Source organism: Macaca fascicularis, chromosome 1 (genome assembly GCF_037993035.2).
Source record: "Macaca fascicularis isolate 582-1 chromosome 1, T2T-MFA8v1.1".
Taxonomy (NCBI): domain Eukaryota; kingdom Metazoa; phylum Chordata; class Mammalia; order Primates; family Cercopithecidae; genus Macaca; species Macaca fascicularis.
Genome location: NC_088375.1, coordinates 35,175,689 through 35,195,660, shown reverse-complemented (window position 1 = coordinate 35,195,660; position 19,972 = coordinate 35,175,689). Strand labels below are relative to the sequence as shown.

The 19,972-nt window shown below is 37.8% G+C and overlaps 1 long non-coding RNA gene across 4 annotated transcripts in view; it reads left to right on the top strand.

Moving 5' to 3' along the window:
* LOC107126550 (uncharacterized) overlaps positions 1-19,972 on the top strand; it is a 340,932-nt gene that overhangs the window by 95,744 nt on the left and 225,216 nt on the right. The window contains exon 2 of one of the 4 annotated variants that reach the window (XR_010581359.2): positions 8,131-8,209. The exons of the other annotated variants lie outside the window; for them this stretch is intronic. This is a non-coding gene — a long non-coding RNA (uncharacterized lncRNA). The remainder of the gene's footprint in view (positions 1-8,130; positions 8,210-19,972) is intronic. 4 annotated transcript variants of the gene reach the window in all.

Genomic DNA, 19,972 nt, shown 5'->3' with positions numbered 1-19,972 from the left:
GCGTCCAGGAATAATTCTGCCACCTGCTGTACCAACTCACCAGCCTCCACAGTGTAGGGCTGGAAGTCATATCACCATATGAAGCTGTCCTGTGGTGCTGGTGCAGGATTTATGTGCTTAGTAGAGAAGAAACAAGTTTTGAAATGCACAGAGTTTAGAAGTTAGTCTGTGGAAAATTCTTTTAAATCTTATAGCTCACAAATGAGAGAAACTTACAGAAGCTATTCCAAATTTGTCAACAATCCTAAAAATTTACATGACATAACAATTACAAGTTGTGAAGCTGAAGCCTTTCTAAATTATCAGTAATCAAAAGACTACTGGTTATGCTCGAAGAAAGACTAAATTGTCTTTCTAGTCTCTCTACAGAAACTTATACAATCGTTATCTGAAGAAGTGATCGTGCATTCGATAATGCAGGCAAAAAGAAGTGATGTAGGGATATGCCAAGCAATTAGTAAAAGTATTAAGTGTTTAAAAAATTTTGATATATGTGATATTTATCAACTTAAAAATGTATAATTCGTTGTGATTTATTTTCTTATTCTAAATGAATATTCACTTTTATGCTGAGTTTTGAATTTGTAATTTTATGTTCTTTTCTAAAAGAGAAATTCCCAAACTGTGTAAGTGTCAGGCTTTGTAAATCCTGAATTTGTCCCTGGGGGTGTGGCTTGTCATTGGTTATCCAGGATTCTGGTGTCTCTCCTGGCTTTCCAGGGCAGAACTCTGCCTGCCTGACTGTAAACCTGGAGCTCAAGCCACAGGCAGATCCAATGAATGAATTTTCCCTTTCCCTCGGTCATTTGTTTAAACTCTTCATACAGAGAACTAATGTCCCCTGGAGTACTTGCCTTTCCTAAGGCTTATTTTATTTTATTTTTAATTCAGAAGAAAAGTCATGTGAAATCTCATGGAAAGATTCCTGGTATAATCTGATTGTAGTTGAAAATTGGATAAATGAATTTGACTAAATCAAAAATCTTTTTTAACCCCAATTTCCTCATCTCTTACCTGGGCATAGTTATGATGGTCCAATTTCTCTTATAGGGTTATGGTGGGTATGACTGGGATTTAAACAGAGGTTAAAGTTTCTGAAAAGTACAGAGAACTTTGCAAACAGAAGGGATTACATTTTATTTATAAAGTCAAAGCAACCATCTTCTAAATTTGAGATTTTAGGTACTGAGACTGGGATTCCAAGTGAATAAATATTTTCTGCATTTGTCCTTCTGACGATTACAACCACTTTGTGTTTTATAGGTCTGGTACAAAAAGCCACGTGGTACCTTGATTATGGCATGTATAATGGGGCAGGCACTCATATCTCTTAGGTGTTGGGGGTTATTAAAGGATTTGGTGTATAAGAAGGGGCTTAATCCAATTCATATTCTCAAGGACTGCTCCTTCAAGGTGGGCTCCTCCCTGTGTACTGAATCTTTTGATGTTTCTAATTGACTTGAAAGTATCTTGTCTCTCCTTGGAAATGTCACCTAGCCCTTTTCAAGTGTCCTTCCAGGCAACTAGGATCAATACGTCACTTAGGTTAAGCATATTAGATAGTGATTGACAGCCCAAATGAGTGTAGCTTCAGCTGCTAGCATCAGTTCCGAGCTTAGGACCTGTTGAAACCCATTCAAATCTATGAGTAGATATCCATGGCCTAGGAAGAAATGTCTTAAGAAGAGGTGTAGCTTGGAGGCAGACACAGTGGAGTTTATCACAGCCAGCCTCCAAGTATAAGCTGGTCAGAGGGCTTCAAATTCAAAGTCATTTCCAATTAAATAGCTATTTTCTGGGCACATATTTTGTTCAGACGTTGTGTTGTACATGATGGGATATAACAAAGATCAAGCTTTTCCCTCCCCATAATTAGCTTACAGGATTGTTGGGGGGTCAAACATTTATACAACATACTCATGTCAATTAGGCTAGTGGCAGTTAACAGCAGTAGAAAAAAAGCTTTCAACATTCAAGGGGGATAAATAATGTCCTATCTATTTGGCCTTCAATTTTCTTTATTTGAACAGTGGGAAAAACTTGAGTAAAAAGAGACTTAGGTGACTTAGGTTAAAAAAATGCAAAGCTAACCCTTACGCCAGCTCTGTCCACAAATGGCTTGTTTTTCCTTCTCTTTAACCATCTGGCACCATTTCCTGTAACGTGTTAATCACTATGTCTGGCCCTGTTTAAAGAATATTCATTCTCTGACTTCAAGGAGATCATGGTCTAGTGCTGTGGTCTTTCATATATGTAGATCATACTGCTGTCTCTGGAGATAGGACTTGTCCTGCTATTCAGGACAGTGAAGTAGGGGTTGTATACGTGGACCTGGGCCACCACAGCCTGACCCTTATGGAAACTGAACAAGCACCCTTAGCTTCATTTGTTGTGGCCCAGCCATCTGCCAAACCATGGTCTCCTGCAGTGTTCTGCTATTCCTGGGGCTTTTGTCATAAGTTGAGGGGAAGTAGAATGTAGACAGACAGATAAGAAGGTACCTTATATGTGGAGATAAGATGAGGAAGAGTAGAGAGTCATGGACTTGGAGTTAGAAGACCTAGGTTCTATTCCCACCTCAGCCACCATGAACTGCTGCTTTCCTGCTTGCTCTCAACTCTTCCAACACGTTCTCAATCAGGTTGTAGTGTGTGCATGTATGTGTGTATTTCCAAACATTATTACTTTTGCCTGCAAGTCAAATGCTGGGCTCTCGCTAGACAAACTCAAGAGGGTAAATAATGGCAGTGAGCCTAGGACAGGCTGCCTTAGTAGCAGTTCTTTACTTGCTCCCAGTGCCTAACCTCCTCTGTGCTCCTCTCTGTCTGGCCCTGCTCCCTTAATTCTGATTCCTGTGAGTCTCTTCTTGGCTGACAGCATGGCATGTCTGGCCCACTCTGGCAGCTCCAGCCACTCTCCTCCTTACTATTTATGTGAACCCTCTGTGTTGCTAGGTTTCTGTTTTCTCTGATGCCTGGATTTGTTGTAAGTTTATGCCCAAAGGTGACTTTTTCCATGTAGATCATGGAACAAGAAACATCCTGAGATGGGAGATCCTGAAATTCACTGGGAGGCCAAGGGACACTTGAATAGGCATTGGTTAAAGGAGCTAATGAATGTAAAACCCTTAGCATGATCCTTTCAGGTAGTACACTCCCAATTAATCCTGTATTATTATTGGTGTAGTAGTAATAACAGTTGTTTGTTATCATCATCATGATCATTATTTAACACCTGTTATTCAGTCTTTACTCTGTGAAAGACAGGCACCTAGAGCAGTACTCTGTGAATTTTAATATGCATGCAAATCTCCTGAGGATCTTGTTAAAATGATGATTTTTATTTAGAAGCTCTGAGCTTTTGAATTTTTAGCAAGCTCTCAGGTGATGCTGATATTCCTGGTCTGTGGACCATATTTTGAATAGCAAAGACCTAGGAGACCTTTAAAAGGGCAGAAGAAGACTAAGTGTAGGGTCCTAAGGAAAGAGAATAGGATTGGGATGTTCGGTCTCTGAGTACCTCTGAAGTCAGGAACACATACAAGGGACAGTGCTGTTGGAGACTTCATAAGTTCCCAAGTTTATAACTTTTGTAATTATGGTTAACATCTGCTTTTCTGTGGAAATAACAGAGAAACTGATTAAATGAAAAGGGTACAGGGTATGGGTACCACCTGTGTACCTGAACATTGGTTATGAATGGCTTCTGTGAGGTTACAGTAGAGGTGACTGACAAGCCAGCCCCAGGTGTCTCAGGTCATCTGTGCCACTGGGTAAGAGGGAGCACACAGATATGGAAGAGAAGCTTGCATAGAGCACACATTCAGATATGGCTGGGTTAGCAGGCCAGCTCAGAGTGAGTTTTTTTGTATGAGGCCCATGACATCTTCTATTTATTGAGGGTTTCTCAGCCCTAGCAGAGAATTTACATACTATTCTTTTTAGTTCCCAAGGAAAACCTTTCAAGGTATATATTAGAGTTGGAATCTCCAGGGGAAGTAGTCAGGCAAGCCTCCCAAGCCACACAAATTCCACAGACAGAAAATGTCCTGGTTTCCCTATTAGAGACAGTAGCTGGGTACTGATAGTGGTCTTTCTGCTGACCAGTATGTATGGCCTTAAAACATCATCACAGCCTCAGGATCGTAGCTTTGGCAGAATAGCAAAAAACCAAAATCAACTGGTTTGCTAAAGCTAAATTCTTGCTTCAGAATTAGCTTCTTGGCATCTCCTAATATGAAGATGAGATGCACATCCAGGACTAGGTGACTTCTTTTGAGCAAGGTAGTCAAATCTTCCATGCCAGAACCCTTGGCCAAGGATCCAGAAGATGGACATTGGGGAGGCATCCCCATCAAGCTCAAGGGTACAGAAGTTCAAGTGGCTATACCTGCCACTTGACACATTCCCAAATGTCCTTGGGCATAAAGGCATGAAGCCAGAAATGAGATCATAAATGATAAAAAGAAAGTGTGCTGTGCTTTGAGATAGTTTTTCTTGGGAAAGGAAGGGAGAAAGTGATGCTATTATATGCCAGCAAACTGAGACTTTCCATTCTGGTTATTTTAAGTAGCTTATCTTGAGATGGAAGGGACAATTCATGAAAAGTCAACATCAGAGAATTACCTTGACTTTCATCATGTAGTCAAGACAGGATATACTCTAATTGGTTCATTATGTATCTACAGTGGCCCCAAATGAAATGCTCAATTTTTAATGGCTTTATCCAATGCAAAATAGGATCTGTTGTTTCTATTATGTCTTTTAAAATAAGAGCCCTTCAAATTATCCTTGGGAAAAATTTTTGTGTCTAACTGACTTTTTAAGTTGAGAGGAAGAATGTTCAAATCATGTAACCAAGTCTAAAACAGAGTTTCCTATGGCTCAATGCATTAATGAAGGGGTTAATTTTCAGGACCCTTTTCCAACACACTGTAAATAGGAGCAACGAAAGCAACTTCTCAAATTTAGGATGATCAGTAGCTCATACCTTACCTTCAACTCATGAGTTCATTTTGTAACAAAGGGTTGAGGAATTTTTTGCTGGAGGTACATACATCACAACAATCTCCAAACCCAAATGAGGGCCCACCTCCATCAAGAATAACAAATGTCCAAGCTGTTTCAGACCATAATTTATTTCTGTTCCCAGAGTTCATCACATGATCTGCCACCACTGCTCGTTTTCTGAAAATAATTTCTCTACATGTCCATCGGCTTCCAACTCTCATCACCCAGAACAGTAAAGAATAGTCACATCCCCTCACATAATTTATCCAAGGGTCCACAAATCTCTCCAGGTCTCCACAAACAAAGCAGAATGCAAAATGCAGAATACAATTGTTCATCAGTGCATGGGCATGTCTCCAAGTACATAATGGAAAATGTGAATAAAGGAGAAAATTGTGAGCTTGGGACTTTCAGCCAGTGGCTCTGATTTTACTTCTGTCTCACTTGAAACTAAAAGGCCTTCTGGCTACAGATAAATACCCCTTGTTTCTAATATGAAATTTCCATTGTAGATTGCCTAATGAAGATTGCTCTAAAATCAAATTTTGGTATCCTGTCTCAGTTGTCTTGGGAAATACAACAAGAGAAAGTAAATGGAGTTAGAATCATATTTCAGTCCAGAAATAGGAAAGAAAGTTTAGGCCTTGCAAGAAGAGCATGTCCAACAACCATCTCCATACAGTCCTTGTTTGCTTCAGAGTCACTGGTATTTGTGGTTGGTACCAAACTGACAGGAAAGAGATAAAAGACCAGAAATCAGGTGTATCGTGACCTGAGTAAAGATGATCACATATTTTCTTGCAATTACTCTCAGATATACACTATGTTAAGAAAAGCTGGAGGCAGAAAATCACAGAGAAAAATGTACCGTGACTATCAACAAACTCAGTATAAAGAGCCCCATGAAAGAAGCTGGTCTAACGTTGCTCTTACATTTTAGGGAAGTAAATCAAATGCAGCCAGGGGATACCAGAGAAATATATATAATACTTATTTGGGATTTTTTCCAGAAAGAATCATTTACCGAGTTCCTGACCATCCAATTCCTCCTTCCACTTTTAGCCAGTTATATGTCACAACTAGAGAGAGACCATTGACTTTTGACTACCATCCTCCAACGACCACTCCATTTTTCCACTGCTCCTTCTCCACCAGCCAGAGAATTTAATCACCCATTTTCTTCAGTAACTCTGTCTTGTGCTTACTGTCATCCCAAAATAGCTCACTATTTTCTAATTATTTATCATCCATTTCTCTCTTATATTTGACTATACCATAGTCACCTTTGCAACTATGTTCAGCACACTACTGACCATGTAGCAGGGCTTTTTGTGAGTTCATTGAATTAATAGATTTGGATCAAAAAGGAAAATGCCATTTTCAATTATTCTGTGTAAGTATATATGTACATATAAACACATGTTGTTAGTCACTGAACCATCTTTTAGAAATTGAAATCTATAGATAGTTATCTATACATAGGGCTCTTTGGCTTGTTCTTGATTATAAGCTTGTTGATTTTAGGCACAGTTTTAAAATTATTTCTTTTTCATATGTTTCCAGTGAAGTGTTAGTAATATGTGAATTTGAACTGAACTAAACGTAATTAAGAACAATTCTCCCTCTGGTGGTAAACTTTTTTTTTTTCCCGTTCTTGTGAGTTGCGCTGGCTCTTTTCAAGGTGTTTGGAACACACTCTTGTGTCCTAAAATGGGCCATTTGCTAAATTATGGCCTTTGCTGAAAAATCATAACTTATCCTTAGAAAAGTATTGCATTTCCTTTTAGTAAGGTGCTTCTCTGAAGTGCTAAAAGTTCTGCAAGTGTACTAGGTTGGCCATGTCTTTACTTATACATGTCAGCAAGTGAGGAACCATGGATATTATTTAAATAATTAATGTGCACAACCAACTGAGACAGAAAGATTTGTTTTGTGCCCAATTATCTACCGGTTTGCCCCAGTTCTTGTTTTGTTGTTAGTTTTTGTTTGTTTCGCATGAAGCCCTGTTTTTAGTTGTCTAGAAATGGTGAAGCCCTGGGCTCAGGAAGACCTCGTATCTTTTTCAATGATGGTCAGTGGCTTTTTCCATCATTTCAGCCTCTCAAGTGTCCTAAGGCCTCTTTCCTCTTCCTTCTTTTACTTTAGGTACCCTAGAAAATAAAAGAGAAACCACCATATTCTCTGCCTTTGACAAAGTAGACTGCGTCATAGCTCTGAAATTAAGGGTTTATAAATACACCTCTCAGCAGCAGCTGCTGTGTGTTTTTATCATGGGTGGGAAATTAATTTCTTATCTGGTGGTGTTGGATTATCTGTTTCCGCAAATGCCACATCTCAGTGAGAACCTATAACTCTCCAAGACTGCTGTGCTTGTAAGTTACCTTTCCCTTTACTTTTCTACCTTTATTTCTCTGTCTCCCATTCTTTTTGACTTTGTGGTGAGCCTTGCAGAGAACGCTTTCTTGGTGGTATTCTAGGGCTTATCACATAGGTTGCCAGTAGTCATTGGATGACTTGATATTCTCAGCTCTTATTCTGTTGTTTCCTGCTCTGTCTCATCCCCAAACTATACAATACTATTTTGGACTTTTTAACAGAGTGAGTATGTCTTAAGAATCAGAACTGACTCATATGGTTAGCTTTTGGGGGATTGCTTCTTGTGATATACAGTACTGGTTCTACTCTGTGCTTATGAGAGACTCCCAGACCTTACAGCCTTGGTATGTAAGGGATTCTTCCAGTCTCTGAAAGCTGTAGGTTGTACAAAGGTAGAGACAAGAGGCAATAAGGCCATATTAAGTGTTATCCTTTCAGCCAATTTCTCACAGGATGACCCAAGACAATTTAATCCCATTATTTTATTTCACTTTTGTATCTTTCAGGATATATTCAGACATCCCTCTTTTTCTGCCTAAAAGAGTAGAATAATAACTAATGATGGGATGATGCTTTGTGGTTTTCATAGTACTTCCATATATTCTATCTTATGTGTTTTTCAAAACAATATTGTAAGGTAAGAAAGACTGGTAAATTTTTTTTACCTCTTTTTACTTTCTATATTTATACATAACACCAAAATTAAGTGAACATTTGAGTAAGCTTTTGTCATTCTGCTCCACAGGCAGGAAAACTGAAGCCCAGGGAGGTGAAGGGATTGCCTAAGATCCTTGGATGGAAGTTGAAGAATTCAGGTCTCAAGTGTATGTTGAAATGAATTCACACGCTCTTGTGAGAAATAATGCAGGGAGATCTATTGTACCCTTTACCCAGTTTTCCCTAATGGTAACATTTTCCAAAACTAGAGTGCATTATCACAATTACGGTGTTGACACTGATACAGTCAAGATGGAACATTTCCATCAACACAAGGATCCCACCTACCTCCTGCCCCCATTCCCTTCTGAATTGCTGGCAACCACTAATCTGCTTTTTCCATTTTTATAATATTTCCATTTCAAGAATGTTACATAGACAAACACTCAGCACAGTTCTCTGAATATTCAGACAGGTTGTTGCATTTGCCAGTGGCTTGTTCTCTTTCATTGCTGAGTAGCATTCCATGGGATGGAAGTATCACCACACTTCCTTTAGCCATTCACCTATTGAAGGACATTTGGGTCGTTTCCAGTTTGGAATATTGCACGTAAAGCTGTTAGAAACATTTATGTAGGTTTTCATATGAATGTAAGTTCTTGTTTCTTTGGGATGAATGCCCAGGAGTGCAATTCCTGGGTTGGATAGTAGATGCAGGCTTAGTTTTCTGAGGAAGTCAAGCCATTTTCCAGAATGGTTGCATCATTTTATATTACCACCAGCAATATATGAGTGATCCAGTTTCTTCACATTCTCACCAGTTTTCAGTGTTTTCACTATTTTTAATGTTAGTCATGCTGGTATGTGTATAATGATATCACTGTGGTTTTAGCATGCATTTCTGTAATGGCTAAGGATGTTGAACATCTTTTCATGTGCTTATTTGCCATCTATAGTTCCTCTTTAATGAAATGTCTCTTTATGTGTTTTGCCCATTATCTAATTCCAATCTTTTGTTTTCACGGTTGAATCAAGAGTGCCTTATATATTCTAGGTACTAGTTCTTCATTGGATATGTGGTTTGTACATATTTTCTCCCAGTATGTAGTTTAGGCTTGTCTTTTCATTCTCTTAACAGCATCTTTTATAGAGGGAAAGTTTTTAATTTGATGTTTTTCCTTTCATGTATTGTGCTTTGGTGTCAAGTCTAAGAACTGTTTGCCTAGCCCTGGATTCTGAAGGTGTTCCTATGTGTTTTTCTAAAGATTCTCAAAACTTTGGAGTTTTACATTTTCATTTCAGTCTGTGATCTATTTTGAGTTACATTTTGTATAGTGTGAGACCTACATCAAAGTTCTTTTTTGTGGTTATTTGTTTAGGCCAATGGGTGTCTAATTGATCCAGCAACATTTATTAAAAAGGCTATGTCTCCTTCATTGAATTGCCTTTGCACTTTTATAAAAAATAAGTTGGGCATATTTGTGTGAGTATGTATCTGGGTCTTCTATTCAAGTGACCTATATTTCTGTTCCTCTACCAATGCCACATAGTCTTGATCACTGCAGTTGTAGTCAAAGTTTTAGAATTATGTAGAAGGATTCCTCCCACTTTATTCTTATTCAAAATTGTTTTTACTATTCTAGTTCCTTTATTTTTCCATGTAAATTATAAAATAAACTTGTCTATATCTAAAAAATACTTTGCTTGGATTTTAATAGAAATTGCATTAAACCTATATATCAATTTAGGAAGAATTGGCATTTTTACTATGTTAAGTCTTTAATTTCATGAACATAATATGTTATCTCCGTTTATTTAGATCTTTCATTTCTTTTATCAGCACTTTGCTGTTTTTAATGTATAAATCCTCTACATGTTTTGTTAGAGTTTTTTGAGTGATTGTAAATAGTACTTTTAAAATTTTGTGTCTACATATTCACTGCTCATATAGAGAAACAATTTTGTATGTTTATCTGTATCTTGTAACCTTGCCTAACTCACTTACTAGTTCTAGGAATTAAAATAGTTTTTGGTATATTTCTTGAGATTTCCTATAAAGATAATTATATCACCTACAAATAGGAACAGTTCTTTTTTTCCAATCTATTTGATTAAATTCAAGTTCAGTTTTTAGAGTAAAAGTCATTCATAGATGGTGCTGTATACTTCTTATTGGATCATATAATGAGACACATAATGTGTGGGTGTTCCATTTTTAGTGATGCTAAGATTGATCAATGGTATCAAATGGACCCCCCTTTTATAATAGTCTCCATTAATTTTTCACCCTAATAGGTTGTACATCAATTGATGATCCAGTATCTCATTAGGGATTGCAAAATGTGAATTTTCTAATCCAATTGTTACCTTTGTATCTATTAACTGGAATTATATAAAGGACCAATTCTAATTAATCATTGATTTTTCTGCATATAGTGTCTACTGGAAAAAAGGCAGGATAAGTGCTTAATTATTTTCCATTATTTACCATATCCAGAGTAATAAGTTTTGCCCTAGAAATGCCTAAATGTGGTCATTTTTAAAAAGCATCAGGTTCAAGTCATGGATTTTCGTATGCTTGGTGTGTTTTAGCTAAATATAGCTGTTATTCTTTTTACTTATCAATTAGCCCCAATGTAAGCCAGTGGGACCCTTTAAGTTGGTTTTATTGTTCTTTGGCATGACCATTAGTTTTTAAAAATATATATTTTTTATTGTGGTAAAAATGTATATAACATAAAATTTGCTATTTTAGCCTTTAAAGTGTGCGATCCAGTGGCATGCACTACATTCACAATGTTGTACAACCATCACCACTAAATATTTCCAAAACTTGTTATCACCCCAAACAGAAACTCTGTACCCATTAAGCATTAAATCCCCATTTCCCGCTTATCACAGCCTCTGGTATCCTCGAATCTACCTTCTGTCTCTATGAGTTTGTCTACTCTAGATATTTCATATAGATCAGATAATACAGTATTTTTCCTTTTGTGAATGGCTTACTCCACTTAGCATAACATTTTCAAAGCTCATCAGTGTTGTAGCATATATCAGTAATATATTCATTTTTTGACTGAATAGTATTTCATTGTATTATGTGTATATCACATTTTGTTTATCCATTCATCTGTTGATGGTCCCTTGGGACACTTTTGTTTATTGTGGATAATGTTGCTGTGAACACTGGTATTCACATGTCTGTTTGAATCCCTGCTATCAATTCTTCTCGGTATATGTCTAAGAGTGGAATTGCTGAGTCATATGGTAATTCTATATTTATCTTTTTAGGAGCCACCAAACTGTTTTGCGCAGTAGCCACAGCCCTTTACATTCCCACAGGCAATATATGAGGGTTGCAATTTTACCACCACCTCACCAACACTTTTGAAAAATTATAGCATCCTAGTAGATGTGAATTAGTTTATCATTGTGGTTTTGATTTGAGTTTCCCTAATGACTAATGAAGTTGAGCATCTTTTTATTTGCTTATTGGCCATTTGTATATCTACTTTGGAGAAATCCCTATTCAAGCCCTTTGCCCATTTTTAAATTGAGTTGTTTGTCTTTTTACTGTTGAGTTGCAGCAGTTCTTTATATATTCTGGATATTAAAACTTTATTGGCTATATGATTCACCAATATTTTCTCCCATTCTGTAAAAGGTTATACTTTTAAAAGCTTTCCTCATAATATTCTTTAATGTTTACAATTTTAAAAATTTTGTTGAAGACCAATTTATCGATTTTCTTCTTTTGTTGTACATACTTTTAGTGTCATGCCAAATCCAAGGTCATGAAGATTTATCCCCATGTTTCTAAGACTTTTCTGACTTTAGCTCTTACATTTAGGTTGTTTATCCATTTCAAGTCAATTTTTGTACATGGTATGAGGTGGGGGTGAAACATTATTCTTTGACATATAGAAATCAACTTTTTCCACCACCATTTGTTGAAGAGACCATTCTTTCCCCAATAAATGGTTCTGGCACCTTTCCCAAAATAAATTATTTATGGAGGTATAAATAATTTATACATCTGGTTTATTTCTCTCAGTTCTACTTCATGGTCTAATGTGTATCTTTATGCTGGTTCTATATTTTTTTGATTACTATGGTTTTGTAGTAAATTTTAAAATTGAGAAATATGAGTACTCTAACACTTTTCTTTTTCAAGATCAAGAGTTTTTGGCTATCCACGGACCCTTGCAATTCCATGTGAATTTGAAGAACGGCTTTTCCATTTCTGTAATAAAGCTTTTGAAATTTTGGTAGAAATTGTGTTGAGCAATATGCACATGAGATGTCTTTCTATGTAGGTATTTAATTTACTTCAGCAATGTTTTGTAGTTTTCAGTGTAAATGTCTTTCTAGGCATTTTATTATTTTGAATGCTATTGTAATGGAATTGATTTCTTGATTTCCTTTTTGGGTTATTTATTGTTGGTGTATAAAAACAAAATGTTTTTTCTGTGTTGATCTCTTAAACTAAATGAGGATGGAGAATGTAATTCCCACATTATTTGATAATAGCTAGGTTTTTTTTTTTTTTTTTTTTTAGTATTTTTATCATGAAAGTGTATTGGATTGTGTCAAGTTTTTTTTTTTTTCTGCACCTATTGAGATAATCATGTATTTCCCCTGCCTTTCCAGCTCTTTTGTTCTGTTAATGTGGTGTGTTTTCATTGATTGATGCACTTACATTGAACCATTCTTTCATTCCTGAATAAATCACACTTGTGATTTAGCTAAGTCATGGTGTATTACTTAGCTTCTTTAATCTGCAGGTTTATATCTTTTGTGTAATTTGTCAACATTTCAGCTGTTATTCTCTGTATATTTTTTAGTCCTCCTCTCTCTTTCCTCTATTTCTTGGACTGCAATCACATGAATATGAGATATTTTGTTATAGTCCACAGTTCCCTGAGTCTTTGTTATTTTTTCTTTTCAGTCTATTTTTTTTCTCTGTTTAGATTATGTAATTTCTATGTTTTATCTTCTGATTTACTAATTAATAGAGGAAAGTTCTGTCTCATCTCTTCTGCTATTGGAAATTTAAATTTGGTTACAGTTCTAAAATTTCCATTTTTGTTCTTTATCTTTTATTTATTTATTTGCTGAGACTTTCTATTTCTTGTTTCAGTTTTCTATTTTTACATTTGCCTCAAGCATATTTGTAATTGACAGTTGAAACATTTTTATGATGACTGCTTTAAAATTCTTTGTCTGATAGTTATAACGTCTCTGTCATCTCAATGATGGCATCTATTTTTTTTTCATTCAGTTTGAAATCTTGCTATTTCTTGGCATGATGATTTATTTTTGAGTTAAATCTGGACCTTTTTGGTATTATGTTATGAAGACCTACCTCTTATTTAAATGTTAGCTTTAATTGGTTTCCTATTACAACTCTCTGGAAGAGAAAGAGGATTCACCAACCCATTACTGCCATGTGGGGGTAGAAATTCAGATTCTCCACTGATACAGTTTGGCTCTGTGTCCCCACCCAAATCTCATGTTGAATTGTAATCCCCACGTCAAATTGGGGGAGTGACCTGGTGGGAGGTGATTAAGTCATGGGGGGTGGACTTCCCCCTTGCTGTTCTCATGATGGAGTTCTCATGAGATCTGGTTGTTTGATAAGTGTCTGGTGCTTCCCCCTTCTCTGTCTCTCTGTTTCTTGCCACCACATAAGACATGCTTGCTTCCCCTTCACCTTCTGCCATGATTGTAAGTTTCCTGAGGCCTCCCTAGTCATGCAGAACTGTGAGTCAATTAAACTTCTTTTCTTTATAAATTACCCAGTCTCCGGTAGTTCTTTATAGCAGTGTGAAGATGGACTAATACATCCACTTGGTCTCCATTGACATCTGAAGGGGAGGCTCTCTGTTAACGCTCAGCTAGGGGGAGGAGTAGAGTTCTGTCTTTCCTCTAATACCTCCCCAGCTATAAAAAATAGAAGTTATTCATTGCTGCTCCTCACATGACCTCGACTGACACCACATTGCGGGTAGCCTTGTTACCACTGGGAAGTGGTGAAAGTCCTGACTCTCCAGTAGGCCTCCTCTGACACCACACCAGTAGGGAAGGGGAGTTTTTGGTACTGTTGGGTGGAAGTGAAAGCCAGACTCCTTATAATGTCTGCATTGACACTGTGGACTGGGATGGGAGGAGCTTATTCCAACTAACTGGAATGGAAGTCCTAGACCCCTATTCAGCCTTCTCTGACATTACTGCCTTGGGTGTAGGGCTTAGGGTGCCTTGTTAAACCCCTGTCTAGGCTTTTCACTTGGCCTTTGCTGGCATGGGAGGGGGTGAGGCACAGTTTTAATTGTTGTATTTGTCTAATATGGAATGGTTATTGTCTAAGCTTTCTGCCTTGTTAGGCTTTCTTTTTTTTCTCAGTCCTTTAGAGAGAGCTGATTTTTTTCTGCTCTCATTGGCATTTCCAGGTTGCTGGGTTTTTCAGCTCCAGGTCTGACATATAGAAGGCAAAAAGAAAACCCAGAGATCTCACTAGCTCAGAGTGCCTTGGTCCTTGAGGTCCCTAGCCAGTCTGCCTTCTTCTCTTCACCTTTTAAAGTCTTGTTATGTTTTTGTTATATTCAGTTTCCAGGATTTCAGTTGTATTTAATGGGAGAAATAAGTTAAAGTACTTATATTCTGTCTTCCCAGAACAGTCCGTGTAATTTTAACAAAATGTAAGGTTTCCATATACTTTAAAAGATGATTCTCATTTACTTATTTTCTAGTCTAGCAGCTCCTTATTAAATACCTGCATCAGTGTTTGTAAAACGACAGACTGTGACCCATTAGTGAGTCATAAAATCAGTTTGATAGGTCATGACCAACATTAAAAAGTGAAGTAGAATATAATAGAGTAGAAAATAAAGAGCATTGTATATAGTAAGGGTAAGAATTATTGCATTACATTACATTTTTTATAGTTGTGTGTGTTTGTGCATACGTGTGTGTGTACGTGTGTGTAAATGTGTAAATAGTGGGTTGTAATGTAAAATATATTTCTTAACTGTGGGTTATAGTCATCTGCTAGATGGCAAAGAATTGTGAGGAGAGAACATAAGAGTTATTCAAGATGATTTAGATGAGACTTGCCACTGCTCTGTTCCTCACCCCACGGACACTCGTTGGCTTGGGAGATTGTGTATTATGTACATATAGATTAGACTAAAGACTCTTGTTTTCTATTTCAAAGTGGTTTCTGCCCCAGAAGGGTTTGACTGCAGATAAAAAGGAGGAGGACTCAGTGTTACTCTGTGATTTAACCCCTAAACCTGAGGGGTTCCTTTTAGACCCTGAACTTTGTAGCAAATGGGTTCTTACAGGGAATGTTTGGAGGAGACTCCCTTGCATTCCACAGACAGGTTCCTCCAAATAAAGTCTCTCGGGAAGAGTAAGTAGATTAATGCCATCCTTACCTCAGTCCCGAATATTTTCATCTCTGAGTTAAAATCAAGTTCTTGCCTCATGCCTCTTGTGCTTTGTTGGCACTGAGTGAGGAAGAAGTGGTGGAGAAAGACAGAAAACCATAACTCTGGTGGGTAATCCACAGGGTTATTCCTTAGTGGGGAGAAAAACAGAAATTTTCAAAATAAAATAGGAACAAGTTGAACTGCAAGATCTGTCTTACTGAGAGGTAAGCACTGGAGGTAGAATGAAGGGTTAGCAGTATAAATCAGGGAAATCTTAAATGGCCAGAACATCTGGAGAAATGCTTGAAGTTCTCCATATCACTTCACCTGAGAGGACTCCTTGTAAACTGTTAACTCAGGTGATCTCATGTCAGATGAATTGCATATGCCCTGGCGATTCTAATTGCATATCTTGGTTGCTTACTTTGGGCCAGGTCAGTGTGAGGCACTTTACATGGGCACTGTTTTGACTCGTTAGAATAATCCTGTGGACAATTGTTACTAGCCTCACCTGACAAATGAGGACGATGGGCTTAGAGAAATGAAGGGATTTTTTCAAAGTTACAGTTGGCAAGTGGCAAAGTTAGGGTTTAGACTGAAGTAAACTGAGGCCGGGTCAAGCATGCCTCCTGTTCTACTCCAGTTGCTTTTGTGGAATGTGACCACGAGAAAATGAAACTGACCTCTGTGAGAATTAAGAGGCCCAACTATTTGTAAATCTCTGCAGGGCCTGCTGTTGATACATAGTCCTGTGAAAAATTTTCACGAGATAGGACTCTTTCTGTAGTCTGACTATTTAAAGAAAATGTATCTTCTTCCCTAAAACAAATTTTATTGGTTAAAAAGAGATCACCATGAAATCCACTAAAGCATAAAACAAAATGTGAAATATGACAGGAGGCATAAACGGTTTCATCTAACACTGAATGCTGCCTTTTCAGAAACAGCTGTAAATTAAATAAAGGAGCACACATTTGAAACTGTTTAAGCCTTAACAAATATTTGGGAGAGTGAGGCTGTTATGTAAACTTACTGCTGGTGATAAAAGAACCAGCAGACATAAATTCTGGTTAATAAATCCTGTCATTGTATCAATGAAGTAGAAAGTACTTTCAATAAGAGGTTCATGATGCAGAACATATCCCAGCGACCTTCTCTTCAACATCTGGGCTAAGTGGCATGGTCTAAACCCAAACATTAGCCTACTGCTACCATTTCTGTTTCCTCCTCCAATGTTAAGCAAACAAAGAAAATGCAAGCAAACACCTGAACAGTCTCTACCCCAGCATCAAAAATAGCAAAGTGGTTACTGAGCAGATTAATAGGGGCAGTGGTAAGGTGGAAAGTGCAGACGGAGCAATACAGGTAGAAACCTTAATAATTGGCTGTATGTTGGCTCTGAGTGGCTATAAAGGATTCTTTGGGGACAGTATTTTTTAAGGCGAAACAAATCACCTGAATCAGCTAGACCAGCTTTCTTAGCTGAGTTGAGGGGTTCTGGAAAGATGTGAACTTCTAAATCAGGTACATTATTCACTTTGCAGAGGTTTAATTAAAAAAGAAAAAAATCATATAGCATAACCTTATGGAGAAAAATGCTTTTTCAAAAAAAATTATTCTGATGCCACTTGGATCATTATAGCAAAGAAGAATTTAGAATCTAATTACTTACAGAGTGTTTACATATGTTATCACAGAAACTTGGAAAGCAAATCAAGAAAGACCTAGGCACTTTTTATTTAACCTGCAATCGGTCCTGTCTTTCCAGTTCCTCAGATGCAAATACAATATAGAGGTAACTCAATTTACACAAATGTATTCCTGAAAACCAGATGTGCCATGTGAAAACCAAGTTGTTGTGAATCAAATTATGTGTTATATCCTAGGGGAACTTGTTATTTAAGCATCTGTGATGCTTGCAATGACTGAACGGATTGGCATTTATAGGCCAACTGGTTACCTCTGCTAAGTTGGCGTACTTGTGATTTAGTCAGGGTCATGTTAGGCTATGCTGCGAGGGAAAAAAAAATGTCAGTGACTTAACAGAGCAAAGATTTATTTCTTGTTCAAATCAGTGTCTGATGTAGGTCAGGTGGCATTCCTGTGCTGCTGCCTTTCCAGGCCACAGTGACTCAGAGACTTAGATTATTTCCTTCTTGCAACTCTAACATTTCAGTGTCTTATGACACCAATAAGGTAGTAAGATGAGTGCCCAGAAAATTAAAATAGTTTGAAATACAGTCTGTCATCCTGGTATTTATCAATGTGTGGTTGCTTTTGTGAGTTTTGGAAGCATTGATGAGACTTTATGGAATAGCAAATTGAATTTCAGAGCTCTCTGCACATTACATATTCAGTAATAATTTTTGTACACAATTATAACTCTTTATTAAAATAATAGTAAAGGTGATCTCTCACAAAGGATATATTGACCATCAGATTTAGGAAGTAGAGGAAGAAAATTCCATGGGAAAGGATTGGGGGCCCTCAAGAGGAGTGTTGATCCAGCAAAATGGTCTCAGTGAGTGCTTGCTTTCTAGTTTCCTTTGCCTTGACTCCATTGTAACTGCGATGGTTAATTTCAGATGTCAGTTTGACTGGGTTAAGGAATAACCTCATAGCTGGTAAAACATTATTGCTGGGTGCATCTGTGACAGAGATTAGCATTAGAATCAGACTGAGTAAAGAAGATCTGTCCTTCCCAATGTGAGTGGGTGCCATTCAATGGTTTGAGGGACTGGAGAGATCAAAAAGGAAGAGGAAGGGCAAATTCACTCTCGCTCTTCTGGAGCTGGGACACCCGTCTTCTCCTACCCTCAGACATTGAAACTCCAGGTTCCCTGGCCTTCAGACTCAGGGGCTTATACTAGTGGCATCCCAGGTTCTCAGGCCTTCAGGCTTGGATTGAGAGTTACATGGTCAGCTGCTCTGTTTCTCAGGCCTTCAGACTTAGGCTGAGCTATTCTGCTGCCTTCCCTCGTTTTACGGCTTGCAGATGGGATACTCTGGGACTTCTCAGCCTCTAAATGTGTGAGTCAATTCCCATAATAAATCTCCTCTTGTATCCTATACGTTCTGTTTCTCGGGCGAATCCTGACTCCATAACCTACTGGACAGAGTCTCTGGTTACTCCTCTGACGGGGGCTCCTGTTTACTTGTGCTGGGCCTACACGTTCCTGACTTGGGCTCAGACCTCAGCCTACAGCCCTGATCCCAGCCTTCATTCTACATCCTTGGTTCAGTCACTTGCTTACGTGGCCTTCCCAGTATCTGACTGGTGTCTGTATCACTGCTGCCAGGTAGCTGATGCAACCATATCCCCAGAACATGTTCAAGGACATCACTCTAGCAATTCTTCTCCTCTCCTGCATCATCAATATTCCTCTCTCTCCTGAATATTTCTGAAAGCATGCAAATAGTCTGTTATTTCTCCTATCCTAAAAGGAAGAAAGAAAACCTCTCTTGACCCCAATTTCCTCCTCCCCATTACTGCAAAATATCTTAAATTTTAAAAAAGTAATTTGTCTTCTGTTTTCACCTGAATCTACCCCAATTAGGCTTTCACCCCTCACTACTCTGCTGAAACTGTACTGGTCAAGGTCACCCTTAATTTCCATGTTGCTAAATCCAATGGTTATTCTCAGTTTTTATCTTACTTAAAATCTCAACAGCACTTGACACACTGCTAATCATACCCTTCTCTGTAAACTGTTTTCTCCTCTTGGCTTCAAAGACACTGTACTTACCTGGTTTTCCTCTTACCTTTCTAAATGCTCCTTCTCAGTCTCTCTTTTTGCCTTTTTCTCCTTATTTTTCTGTCTTCTAAATGTTGGAGTACCCCAGGTTTCAGCCCTTGAGCTTCTTGAGCTTCTTTATTTCTCTCTATAGTCATGCCATAGGTGATGTGCTGATATCATCCAGGTCCATATCTCTAACCAGAATGTCTTCCCTGACACATACAAATATATCCTGTAGCCTAATCGATATCTCCACTTGGATGTCTAATAAAGATTGCAAATTTCACATGTCCAAAGCTAAGCTATGGGTCTTTCTTCAAACCAGCTTCTCTCACACTTTTCTCCATTTCAGTTAATGCAACTTCATTCTTTAAATTGCTAGGATAAAAACAAAAACAAAACTTGATACTCAGCCTTAACATCTCTTTTTCTCACAATCATCATCTGATCCATCAGAAAATCCTGACAAATTCTTCCAAAATTTGACTACTTCTCATCAGCCCCATCATGTCTTAACTGTGTAGTGCAATAACTTCCTAACTGGTGTCCTGCTTCCATCTTTGTCCATCCTCCACCCCAGCCTTTTCTTATCAGAGCAACCAGAGAGACCAGAAGAAAATAGAAGTCAGATCATTTCACTCTTCTGCTATTGCTCTCATGGGCTTCCATCTCACTAAATAATGCCCAAAGTCATCATGCTCACCTGCAGGGCTTATTATGACCTGGTTCCCAATAACACATCTCTTCTCACCCTTGCTTTTCC